Genomic DNA, 13,102 nt, shown 5'->3' with positions numbered 1-13,102 from the left:
AAATTCACTAATAGGCAAAAAACCTTGCAGTTTAAGAACGTACCTATAGCCAACAGATATTCCTATCAAATATTAAAAAGCAGGGACATTGGGCAGCTATAGTGAATGCACCAGGGGAGCAGGAGACCTGACCTCCTCTCTGAGATATTGCACTGCCCTACAAATTTGTCAAAATGCAAAAAATAGGCAGCAAAAAAGATACAAGGCATCCATACTGGACATACAGAATATAAAGTTTATACACTGATAATATGGTAATACTTTAAATAAATGTGAAAGACTCAGCAGAAGGGTTAGGGGAAAAAAAAGCTATGCAAAAATCTCAGGCTATAAAATAAATGTAACTAAAAGTGAACTACTCCCTCTGAATTTTGAAATGGGGATGAGTAAATATGACAGCTGGATAAAAACCATCAAAAGCTGTGCTTGTGTGTAGTATCTGGCAATACATACTGCAGCAGAATTGTGAGAATTATATAAAATCAATCACCATAATCTACAAAAACAGATTCAGAAAGATTTGTCGAACTGGGAAAAGGCAAGCCAATCTCCATTGGAGAGAATTAACATCATAAAAATAAATGCACTCCCTGGGATTTTATTTTTACTACAAAATTTGTTAGTGCCCAGGTTAAATTGCTACAACAGAATGGTAGATAAATAGATAGATCTATATGGAAAGGGGAAAAAAAAGTGCACCCAGGAGAGTTGGGAAGGAATAAAAAAGGAAAGAGGACTAGGAATTTGAGACGCAAGTAGTTATTCTGATGTATCAGAACCAATATGACTGATGCAATGGTACAACACAAATGAGAGATATAATAGGCCAATGGAAGAATGTTTAGTTAAAACTGATATCAGAAATCTATTGTGGATAAATAAAAAAGATAGGAAATCCCTGTATGGAGGAGTATCTTATATAACAGACAAGTAAAAACAGGTGCTATAGCCTAATTCTCTCTTTTAGCTTTCTTATTACATGATGAAAGATTAAATTTGAAAGGACAATTAGAAAACTTCCAGATATGGAAGAAAAAGAGGTTGGAGACCTTTTAAGAGGAAAGATTTACAAACAGTGGAACAAGTGAAAGCTAAATTTAAATCAGGGACTCCCAGTTATCAGTATTTGCAAATTTGGACTTTTCTTAGTAGATTGATTATAAAGCCAGAGATCTGGAGAAATAAGACCAAATTTGAAATGTTATTAGATTCACAAGCCTGGGCGTTTCTCAAAGATGCATCAAATCGTCATTTAAAAATATAGAACAAATGTACACAGCTACATGATAAAATGGATACAGATATGAACAGAGATTCCCAGATAGGTATGGCGGTTCTTGTTGCAAAAGTGTTCTAATTTTTCAATTGCAACATCATTCATTCATTCATTCATTCATTTATTTATTTATTGCACTTGTATACCACCCCATAGCCGAAGCTCTCTGGGTGGTTTACAGCAATCAAAAACATTAAAACAAATATACAATTTAAAACACATATTTTAAAAACAATTTAAAACACAATTTTAAAATTTAAAACAATATAAAAACAATTTAAAACACTAGCTAAAATGCCTGGGCGAAGAGAAAAGTCTTGACCTGGCACGGAAAAGATAACAGTGTTGGCGCCAGGTGCACCTCATCAGGGAGATCATCCCATAATTTGGGGGCCACCACTGAGAAGGCCCTCTCCCTTGTTGCCACCCTCCGAGCTTCCCTTTGAGTATAAAGAAAACTGTATAAAGTTAGCAGTTCAATAGCATTGGAATCCACGGAAAAGTAAGATAAGTAAATCAGGAGTAGGAAAGTAATGGATGTGTTAACAGCCAAAGGACGATTTCTTCCATATGTGGTGGAGACGTAGTAAACTTCAGCGTTTTTGGAAAATGGTAGAAGATAATGTTTAAGTATTAGTAGATCCATTCTTTTGCCTACTAAATGATACACAAGGACAGAAGAGTTTTAAAAGATACCAAACAGATTTGATATATAATGACTATGACTAGGATATTTTTGCTACAACATGGAAGGACGCTAGAAGCCCAAGAAAAACAACAGATTAGGAAATTTGGGATCAACTGGAGGTCATAAATTAACTGCGATACTGCAGCCTTATAAAATGAATAGAGAAGAAATCATACTCCGGAAGAATTGGGTATAGCAGATTTAGGAATAAAGCTGTATGCTGCCATACCTTGTAACAAGAAGAAAAGATGAGAAATTAAATTATATATTTGTTACATTTAATTATCATGTAATTGAATTGATGTGCACTTTTAAATTATTTTTTTTAAATTCCTTCTGCTGGGAGGAAGGGTGGGATATAAATCAAATAATAAATAAATTAAAAAAACATTTACATTGAGCTATCCACTACAACCCCAAGGTCTAATTCCTGGTCAGTCACCACCAGTTCAGGCTCCATGAGCGTATATGTGAATTTAAGATTTTTCACCCCAACATAAATCACTTTACACTTTACATTGAATTGCATTTGCCATTTTACCACCCATTCACTCAGTTGGGAGAGTGCAATCTCTTTTTCTTTTAACAACCCTGAACAATTTAGTATGATTAGCAAACTTGGCTACCTCATTGCTCACCCCTAACTCTAGATTATTTATGAACAAGTTGAAAAGCACAGGCAACAATATTAATCCTGGGGGGACTTCACTTTCTACATCCCTCTATTTGAAGAACTGTCCATTTATCCCTACTCTTTGCTTCCTGCTAATAAACCAATTCCTGATCCATAAAAGGGCCTCTCCTCTTATTCCATGACTGCTAAGCTTACTGAGGACTCTTTGGTGAGGTATCTTGTTGAAAGCTTTATTTAAGTATACAAGAAAATAACATACTAATAAAATAATATGTCAAAAAATTACAAATCCTCTCTATGCAGAAAAAATGGAAAAACATCTGGTTTTTACTTAACACAACAGCTTTCCTATCACACATTGTCCTATCAAAGAAAACAAGTGAAAATAATTAATACATATGTTCCAATTCTTTAAGAAACAACTTCATGCGTTATAGTACAGCAACAGTCTTTTCTTCATTTGAATAGAATACAGAGACCCCTTTTGAATGTTAGCAGGGATATTAAAAAAAAGAAAGGAAGGAAGGAAGTCACTGAAAGCATATAGAAGGGGTAGCCAACTTGGTACCCTACAGATGTTGTTGGACTACAACTCCCATCATCCCTGAGAATGGGCTATGCTGCCTGTGGCTGATGAGAGTTGGAGCTGAATAATATCTAGCTTACCATGCCATGTAAATCAAGCCATTGTAAAGCACAGTTTGTTGGCTTGGATGAAACCGCAGACTGGAGTTAAGCACACGCTCATTGAAAAAAAGATTCTGACAGTTCTGTAAAGATACTGGGAATACCTTTCTTTTATTTTCTTCTATTTTCCCTGGATTGCATCTGAAGCAGATAGAATGATGGCCAGCACATCCAAAGCAACTAAGTGCATGTCAGTGACCTCCTGGTACAATTGGCTGCAATCTATATAATTGCCCCACTCAGTGATTATTCATGCATCAAAAAGACACTGGGTTGATTCACATGAAGCATCAAACCATGGTTTGGCATTACATGAACGAGCTATATGCTCATGCATTTCCTCTGCACCCTTCATGCACTTTGTGTTGGCTCGATGGGTCAGATCCTTATCTGCCTTGCAGAGCCACCCACCTGCAAAAACCCCTTGTGCTTTGCAGGGCCACCCCCTTGTGCTGCCCTTAAATCTCCACGATCGTGAACTTAAAAGGGAAAGAGGGGAGACTGGCAAAAGCCTTTTCCAAGACTCCTTTCTCCCATTCTGAGATTTAAAAAAGAAATGCAGAGAGACTTGGAAATTATTATTGTTGTTGTTGTTGTTGTTATACTTAATAACATGAACAGGCTTTAAGACAGCCACTACGGGCCTGCCTGAGCAAACAGGAGGCTTTGCAAAAGTCTCTTTGAAGCACCTCATGTGCGCAAGCTGCTTCCAAGGGGGCTTTTGCACAGTGCTTTAATCCCTGCTCAGCTGATGGGCAGCAATTAAATCCTGCTGCCTTGGCTGTGTGATCTCTGCGGGGAAAAGATCATGCAGTCAATGCAGAATTAAACCCTGCCCTCCTGCCCATCAGCTGACATCACTAGTTGACACAGGTTGATGAGCTGGTAGGTGTGGTTTCAGAAAAATGGGCTCATGGGACAAGCTGGACTCCAGGGGGTGTGTGTGTGTGTGTCATGACTGACTGGGAGGCTGGAGGTTCCCCATTCCAGTTTTAATTGGTTACATCCAACTGGGGAAGGGTTGTAGCTCAGTGGCAGAGCATCTGTTTTCCATGCACAAGGTGTAAGGTGCAAATCTCTGGCACCTCCAAGCAGAATGGGGAATGCCCCTGAATGAAACTCTGTAGAGCCACTGCCAGTCTGTGTAGACAATAGTGAGCTAGATGGACTAACTGTTTGAGTATAAGTCAGTTTCCTATGTAAACTGGCAAACTGGATTGTAATCCTGTATCGGGTCATGGTTTGCAATCCAAACTCTGAGGGACAGTTTGCTGGTGAAGACATAATAACTGTATGGAACTTCCTATGTGTACTTCCATGAAAGTGGAAGTAATTGATTAAGACAGGGAGAAGAGTGCACACAAGCACAAGAGTTGTGATAATGTAATACCAAACCATGTCTGAACCAAAAGATTGCCCAATAAACTTAAACAAATACTAGAATACAGCAGCAAAGATAATTGATAAAAGTGTATTCAGACATCCCACAGTAAAAGTTTATAGGTAAGAAAATTAGAAATGGCTCTAATCTTGCTACAAATATTACAGAATTGGACTTAAAAGCAGAGATGAGGGCCATGTGGCCCTCCAGATGTTGTAGGACTTCCAACTTCCATTAGCGCCAGCCAGCACAGCCAACAGTTAGGGATGGTAGGAGCTGAGCTCCAACTACATCTGGAGGGCCACAATTTCCCCATTCCTGACTTCTTGAGTATTACTACCTTTATTATTATAACCCACATTTTGCTTTTCATACTCTGGTGTGCATGACAAGCCACAGCCTTCCTCCCAACTTTGGAACAGCACAGGTGTGTTTTGGAAATTGTTTCCACAGCTGAACAGTAATCCCCTTTCCCTCTCCGAGGATGGGAGGAAAGCTGGGGTTTCATTGGCCAGTGAACTGCTGAATCATTTAGAGTGCTTCAACAGCAAAGGTCCAAACCCAGCCTTGCAATAAGCTCTCAAAAGTTACTAAATGGCAAAGCTGGGGCCTGGCAGAGGAGACATGGATGGAAAGGTGATGGGGGGGAGGGGGAAGGTTTGATCATTTGCATGCTTTTTTAGTTCAATGGGATTTACTCCTGTGCAATCACGCTTAGGATAGTTGAAACTGACTTGGGGTGGGGTAGGGTGGGGCAGGGAGGGAAAGAGATTGGGTGGGTGGGCACTGGGCAGAGGGGAAGCCCCTTTCCTTTCCAGAAGGAAAACATTGTGAACAGTATCGTTTTTCAGTGTTTCCCACACCTGTTTATTCTACAGCAGGCACATGTAGTCTCCCACCCAAATTTAAACCAAAGCTGTCACTGGCTACATCTTTGTGCTGGGGTTCCCTCCTCAAGCAACCTGTTAACTTCCCATGGTAAGCATCAGTGAGAAATGGGACACTCCATGCCTTCTCCACCAGGTCCATCCATTCATCTGAACAGAAGTCCTGGTCACTGATAACTAATTGCCTGGTGCTTAAATAGAAGACTGGCCAAACCAACACATTCCTTCTACTCTTTCCACCTCCAGAGCAGGGAAAGGCAGCAGAGAACTTATTGGAAACTGTACTGATTTGTGACCTGGTGTATGGTGCAGAGCTCAACCTGGAGCTAGGGAGAGGAGTCAAGTGTTGTCCTGCACCCTGACCTTGCACAGAGGTGCAGCCTAAGGTCAGTGACAAGGGGAGGGGCAAAGTCCCAACCACCACAGTATTTGGCTTGGCTATCAAAGCAAGTCAAAAATTGTTGTGAGTCCAATTAGAACACATTGCTAGATTATGCAAGATAGTTTAAAGGAGGCTGGTATGGTGTCTGATTATATCCAACAATAGCTTTTATAGGACATCTTCACTATATACCCCATCCCAAGTTCTTCCCCTGCCACACTTATTGCATACTGATGTCACACAGCCTAGGCCTAAGCCTGCCTTCCTCTCCTTAAATACCACTCAATGTGTAGTAGCCACATTGTTACCCTAGTTTCTGCTAAGGAAGGCAGCCTGACTTCATTATGTGGCAATAATTACTAACCAGCAAATGTCAAGGACCACCACAGATTTGTGCCAGACTCAAAACTATCAGCAGTGGTTGCTGAAAAGAATGCAGCAAAAGCCACTGGGAGAGCATCACCTTCAAAGTGTTGGAAGTAATAAAATTGTGCGAACCAAAGAGCAAGTTTACATTTTCTCCAAGAAAAGCCTCCAGTGAAGACCTCCATGTCCAGTCCATAGCCCATTTTGTCAATAGCATAGGTGTTATCCTCAGGCAGGAAACAGATCTCTCTTTCTTCCCCAGCAATCACTACCCTACTTTCTCTCTCCCACACACACAGATATCTGCCATCTAAGGACTTCATGGCCCTTGGGACCCAAGTACTTGAAGAAACACGTTTCTTCATATATCCCAACCTGAAGTTTATGACTGTTCAGAGGAGAGGCCCTTCTTGCAGTACCACCACTGCAGAGGAGGGGATGATTGTGAGAGGTTTTCTCTGTGGCAGCACCTCAACTCTGGAACTCATTCCAGTTAAAGATAAGACATTCCCTCCCTAGCCATGTTCAGGTATATTTTAAAGACACTGATGTTTGTCCAGGAAAAGTAAAGATACATTTAGGCATTGTCATTTTTATCACTGTCATTTTAATTACTGGCCGTGATTTCATCTGATTTGGCGTTGTTAGCTGCCAGGGAGGAACATGGGACAGAAATTGTTATAACTAAGCAAATAAATGTATCCTTGAGTGGGCTGTAGTTAACGAAACCTTAGCCTACCTGCAAAAAGAACCCAGCCCATCGAATTAATTGGGGTCTATTCCCAGGTACAAAGATTTGCAGCCCGTTCGATTGCATATTCACCCAGAAGTAAGTTTCACTGTGATCAATGGAACTTACTGCCAATTTAAGTGGGCATACTGGGACTGCAGCCTTGAGTAACCCTAGACTCGGATTAGTCAGAGAAGATACTCATTTTCCTCACAAGGAAGGAATCGGGAGGGAGAGGAAGGCCGGAAGTTAAGGGAAAAGAGAAGAAAACGATAAGGAGGGCCATCGAAGGAGCTGGAGAATTGGGGAGGCAAGAAACGGCTCTGGAATCTTCAAAGTGAAAAAGACCGGATATGTAAAAAAACCGCATTTCCAGTTCCTTCGTTCCCCCACCCCTTTCCCCTCCCGTCACCAAGCCCGATTGGGAACCAGAAAGAGAAGACGCAGCATCCCGTTCCAGATCGCCCATCAGATTCCACAGCCCAATTCGGGAAGGGGGACAAAGGAGAACGGTTCCCCCTTTCCCTCCCTCCTCCGTTCTCGAGTTCGGCCGGGGCCCACCGCCCTTACTTCAGGCCAGACAAGGGCCCTCGTGCGGCCTCCGCGCCGAGGCTTTTAACGGCCGCCAACATCAGTTTTACATACTCCTTTCCTTTCATTCCCTTCCCCACCGCTAACCCCACGTAAGGCTGTCTCAAACGCACACTTACCGAGGCCGAAGCAACCGCCCAAGTCGCTTCCACACAGAGCGGGCCAAGATGGCGGGCGGGCAGCCAAACCGGCGGCGCCTAACAGCGTCTGACCTCACCACGCACGCGGTGGCTGTGAGCCACGTGACCGGGGGTACTGCTCTGGCTGGGCCGCTTCCTGCAAACAGGACCCGAGGATTGAACCAAGCCAGAGTGGCGCTTTCGCCACCTATAGGAAACTGCAGGAACTGTAGTGTAGGGTGCAGAGCTGGGTTGTGGATTGCTGTCTATTGTTGAAAGGTAACTTTAAAATCGGCCAACAGATTGTGGTACTGGAATCTCAAGCTGACTTTTTCAGGGAATTTTGGCATGATTTATTGGTCCCGTGACAAGACAAATTAGCCTGAGCAGTCTTACTGATTTTTGAAAGGTTTTCACATAAAAAGTTCAATTTGTACTAACTTTATCACCAAGGGACCACTAGGATTTTAGATAAAAGTTGTGTGTGATTGGCCCTAGGAGCAAAAGGCCAAAGCCCCTGAAATGGAAGGATTATACTTAACAGATGTTCATCCCATCTCTGCCTCTGCTAACTTTTGTGGAACAATATTTCACAACTTTCCAGGACAATTGCTAAGCTGTGCTAATGCACATGGCTGGCTCCCAGCAAAAATGTCTCTGTGGGTCCCCTTAAAAATGAGAGGCGGGCTCATCCCACAACCTGCCTCCTCCCATTGCCACCATGCCCCCCTTTTCTTCACCATGAGATGTGAATGGCATTGGTAGTGCCTTCTCTCCATTGTCACTGCCAAAGCTTGGAAGTAATACTTTTAAAAAGTAATAAATTACAGTTACAAATGCATGGCCCAGAAAAGTAGTAATTACCATTACAATTACGCTGAAAGTAACTGATTACTTTTTCTCAAAAGTAATCACTACAATTACATTTCAGTTACTTTTTAAAAAAAATGTCTACAAGGTGCTGGCCTTGGCTGCTGCACATCTAATTGGCCTAAAACATTAAAAATAAACACACACATACAGAGGTAGAATAATTATTTTTATCCGTAAGATAGCAATGGTGGTCCCTCTGCTGGTAAGGGAGGTGGGGACAAAAGCAGAGGCCACTATTCAGATCTTTGCACATCAAACCAAGTGCAACCCCCCCTCTCAGCCAGTAAGCATAATCTCTTTCACTTAACCACCTCCCAGACCCTGCCCTGCCACCAACTAAGGGACACTCACCCAAGCAAACATTTTCCCCTGAGATGCAAAAAAACCCCCACACATACTGCAAATGCAGCACAGTAGACAGAGAGGGTGGTGGAGCCCACTTTGTGTGCCACGTGCAAACACAGTATTCACACACACACATCATCTTTCACCTCCATAGTTCTTTATCTCCATTCTGCTGCTGCCTCTTTCTTCACCTTTATCCATGTTCTTGCCCTCCAGCTCCTTTCTCCCTCCACTCCATTCTTCACTACCACCATCCATTTTTTTAAACAATTGTTTTCTCCACTCCATTCCACCCCATCTCACTCTCCACCTCTTCCCTCATCACCTCCTACCCATCCACAGAGCATGAGGGAAAAGCGACGCTGCACAGAAGCCCAGTTTGAGGCACATGGTTTTCAGCCACAAATCAGAGGAGCAGAAGACTTCCATCCCCACCCAGTAATGCCCAAAAGTAATGCTGGAAACATCATAAATACTCCACAAAAGTAATAACATTACTCCTAGTTCTATTACAATCAAAATGTAAAGGAATTACTTGCTCGTTCCTCAAAAAAGTAATGAATTACAAGTAACGGATTACTTCCAAGCTGTGGTCACTGCTGCCGCCCACTGCCTTCTCATGGCAAGGGAAACTGCAGGCAAATGAGCAGTAGCGGCAGTAGAGGGTAAATAGCAATACCTCCTCAGTACAGTTGCATTTCCACCAGAAATGTTATCTTCTCCTTTCCTGACTCTGTAAACCAACATTTACCATCAATGCTGTCATAGCCCTTATGAATTTTCCAGAGAGTAAAGTGCCAATGAGATGCCATCATAAAGTAAGATTTATTAAGGTCTATTTGAACTTCTTGCTTTTACTATCAGAAGGTTACACATGTGCAAGTAATGATACTGCAAAATCAAATCAAATATAATTTGTAATGTTAGCAGAAAATCAAATCACATATAATTTACAGTCAACTGATTACAAATAAAATTTAAAATGCTACAGAATGTAAAATACATAAGTTCATTAGAAGGTTGCGAGTAAATAAAAAAAGCAACTATAGTCTAAGCCAGCCTTTCCCAACCAGTGTGCCTCCAGATGTTGCTGGACCACAACTCCCATCTTTCCTGACCACTGGCAATGCTGGCTGAGACTGATGGGAGTTGTGGTCCAACAACATCTGGAGGCACACTGGTTGAAAAAGGCTGGTCTAAGCAAAATGGCTACATTTAGAAATTTTGAACTTGCTCTGTGATTAAAAAAACAATAAAATGATCAGCAGAGACTCTTGACGTGAGAGGGACTGTGTACATCACAGTTTCTCAAGCCTCCAGCTGAAAACTGTATTGAACTTGATAGCACATTTTTAAAAAAACAACTTTGATTTGAATTCCCTTAAAATATGCAACTATTTCATTAATATGCAGATATATAAGACAGGGCACTTCCAGGCAACCTGTTTATTAAGCATTCATTGTGATTTGTTTTCAGGGAGATTAGACAACGTTGGCTATTTAATGAGCATACATTCTGGTTTGTTTGTGGGAATGTTGCATCAGAGTTTGTTTTCCCACACTTTCCAGTGCATTTTACTGTCACTTTTCTTATTGCAAAAGTCCAGTTTTTTGGGAGAAGTGGATTTGTTGTGTAAGATCTCCCAATGAACTATAACTGTGCTGGTATTTGCTGGTATGTGATTGAATCCTATCTGGAAATAGCAACAGTCTGAAAGCACCTACACTCTTGTTATAATATATGCAACTAGGAAAGGGACCCAGTAAGTTATCCATATTATTGATGGTACAGAAGATGCTAACTTTTCTTTGCACCTTGCCTATGAATGTAATTGTCATCACACATCAATCCATGCACAACAGAGTCAGAATACCTTCATGCCATCACTCTGCTACATTACCTGGCAGACACTTAGATACCACAGGACCTTCTCAGCAATGCAATCCACAGCCTGCTCAAGTCAGGGATTTGAGTTCCTTGGAAGTACACACACAATCTGTAAACAGCCACACTTTTGACATATGGCAAAAATACAGACATTTCCAACACAAAAGTTTGCTGATGACACTAAATTGTTCAGGGTTGTTAAAACAAAAAGGGATTGCGAAGAGCTCCAAAAAGACCTCTCCAAACTGAGTGAATGGGCAGAAAAATGGCAAATGCAATTCAATATAAACAAGTGTAAAATTATGCATATTGGAGCAAAACATCTTAATTTCACATATACGCTCATGGGGTCTGAACTGGCGGTGACCGACCAGGAGAGAGACCTCGGGGTTGTAGTGGACAGCACGATGAAAATGTCGACCCAGTGTGCGGCAGCTGTGAAAAAGGCAAATTCCATGCTAGGGATAATTAGGAAAGGTATTGAAAATAAAACAGCCGATATCATCATGCCGTTGTATAAATCTATGGTGCGGCCGCATTTGGAATACTGTGTACAGTTCTGGTCGCCTCATCTCAAAAAGGATATTCTAGAGTTGGAAAAGGTTCAGAAGAGGGCAACCAGAATGATCAAGGGGATGGAGCGACTCCCTTACGAGGAAAGGTTGCAGCATTTGGGGCTTTTTAGTTTAGAGAAAAGGCGGGTCAGAGGAGACATGATAGAAGTGTATAAAATTATGCATGGCATTGAGAAAGTGGATAGAGAAAAGTTCTTCTCCCTCTCTCATAATACTAGAACTCGTGGACATTCAAAGAAGCTGAATGTTGGAAGATTCAGGACAGACAAAAGGAAGTACTTCTTTACTCAGCGCATAGTTAAACTATGGAATTTGCTCCCACAAGATGCAGTAATGGCCACCAGCTTGGACGGCTTTAAAAGAAGATTAGACAAATTCATGGAGGACAGGGCTATCAATGGCTACTAGCTGTGATGGCTGTGCTCTCCCACCCTAGTCAGAGGCAGCATGCTTCTGAAAACCAGTTGCCGGAAGCCTCAGGAGGGGAGAGTGTTCTTGCACTCGGGTCCTGCTTGCGGGCTTCCCCCAGGCACCTGGTTGGCCACTGTGAGAACAGGATGCTGGACTAGATGGGCCACTGGCCTGATCCAGCAGGCTCTTCTTATGTTCTTATGTTCTTAACACCCACAGCTCATGAGGCAAAATGCTGCCTGCTCCCTACAAGAAGAGTTTAACTCTCCCTCCCCCCAAAAAAGTAATGTCTGTGTGACAGAACAGAGCTATTTGCCAGGGGCAGGTAGGGGGGCACTAGCTGGGCATACAACAGTGGAAGCCACAGCAGCAAGCTCACAAGGAAACAGAAGGTGACAGTTCAAGTTCGGACATGTATAATGTTGAATTGACCACCATGATTTAAAACTTGTATTTTGGGTCGGGCCAGTAACAATCATGTCAGAGGCAAGAAAGAAAACAGGAGGAGGTGGCAAGACTAGAGCCCACAGGTCCCCATCCATAGGATAATTCGTACTTGACATGACAGACTCATCATGGAATATGTGCAATCCTTCAGGGCTCATTTCATGGACTCTGCCACATAGACCAGAACTGAGCAGGTAATGCATGGAACCCTAGCCCTGCGGATCAGCATAGGGCTAGTACACATATTTCATGCATATTTTAAGCATTTTCTAGTTGTTTTGTTTTTGTGCCCAATAATTACCACCAAAAACTTGGGGAGGATGTGAGCAATCCTAGACTCTAGTTTCCAACACTATGGAACATTTATTTATTTATTTAGAGGATTTATATCCTGTCCTTCCACTGTTAAAAACAAAGCTCAGAGCAGCTTACAAACATAATAAAAACAGTAAAAATACATAATAAATATAACAATATAATAAAAATATAAACAAGCATAAAACAAGTCAGGGCAGGGATCGGTACTGTCCCCCATGCTCTTCAACATCTATATGAAGCCGCTGGGTGCGGTCATCAGGAGTTTTGGGGTGCGTTGTCATCAGTATGCTGATGACACGCAACTCTATTTCTCCTTCTCATCTTCTTCAGGTGAGGCTGTTGACGTACTAAACCGTTGCCTGGCCGCGATAATGGACTGGATGAGAGCAAACAAACTGAAGCTCAATCCAGACAAGACTGAGACGATGTTGGTGAGTGCTTCCCCTGCCCAGATGGTGGATATTCATCCTGTTCTCAATGGGGTTACACTCCCCTTGAAGGAAC

General features: G+C 42.1%; 1 protein-coding gene across 16 annotated transcripts in view; it reads right to left on the bottom strand.

The window, feature by feature from the left end:
• Positions 1–7,855, bottom strand: part of PRRC2C (proline rich coiled-coil 2C) — a 120,243-nt gene extending 112,388 nt beyond the window's left edge. For 13 of the 16 annotated variants that reach the window (XM_061583770.1, XM_061583877.1, XM_061583837.1 and 10 more), the window contains exon 1: positions 7,742–7,854. The gene's annotated coding sequence lies outside the window, so the exon portion shown is untranslated. Of the gene's footprint in view, positions 1–7,741 lie in introns of all 16 variants that reach the window. The other 3 variants (XM_061583906.1, XM_061583916.1, XM_061583925.1) reach the window with 1 other exon arrangement.
• Between the last annotated feature and the right edge of the window lie 5,247 nt (positions 7,856–13,102).

Source organism: Rhineura floridana, chromosome 1 (assembly GCF_030035675.1).
Source record: "Rhineura floridana isolate rRhiFlo1 chromosome 1, rRhiFlo1.hap2, whole genome shotgun sequence".
Classification (NCBI taxonomy): Eukaryota; Metazoa; Chordata; class Lepidosauria; order Squamata; family Rhineuridae; genus Rhineura; species Rhineura floridana.
This window is presented reverse-complemented; position numbering and strand designations above follow the sequence as displayed.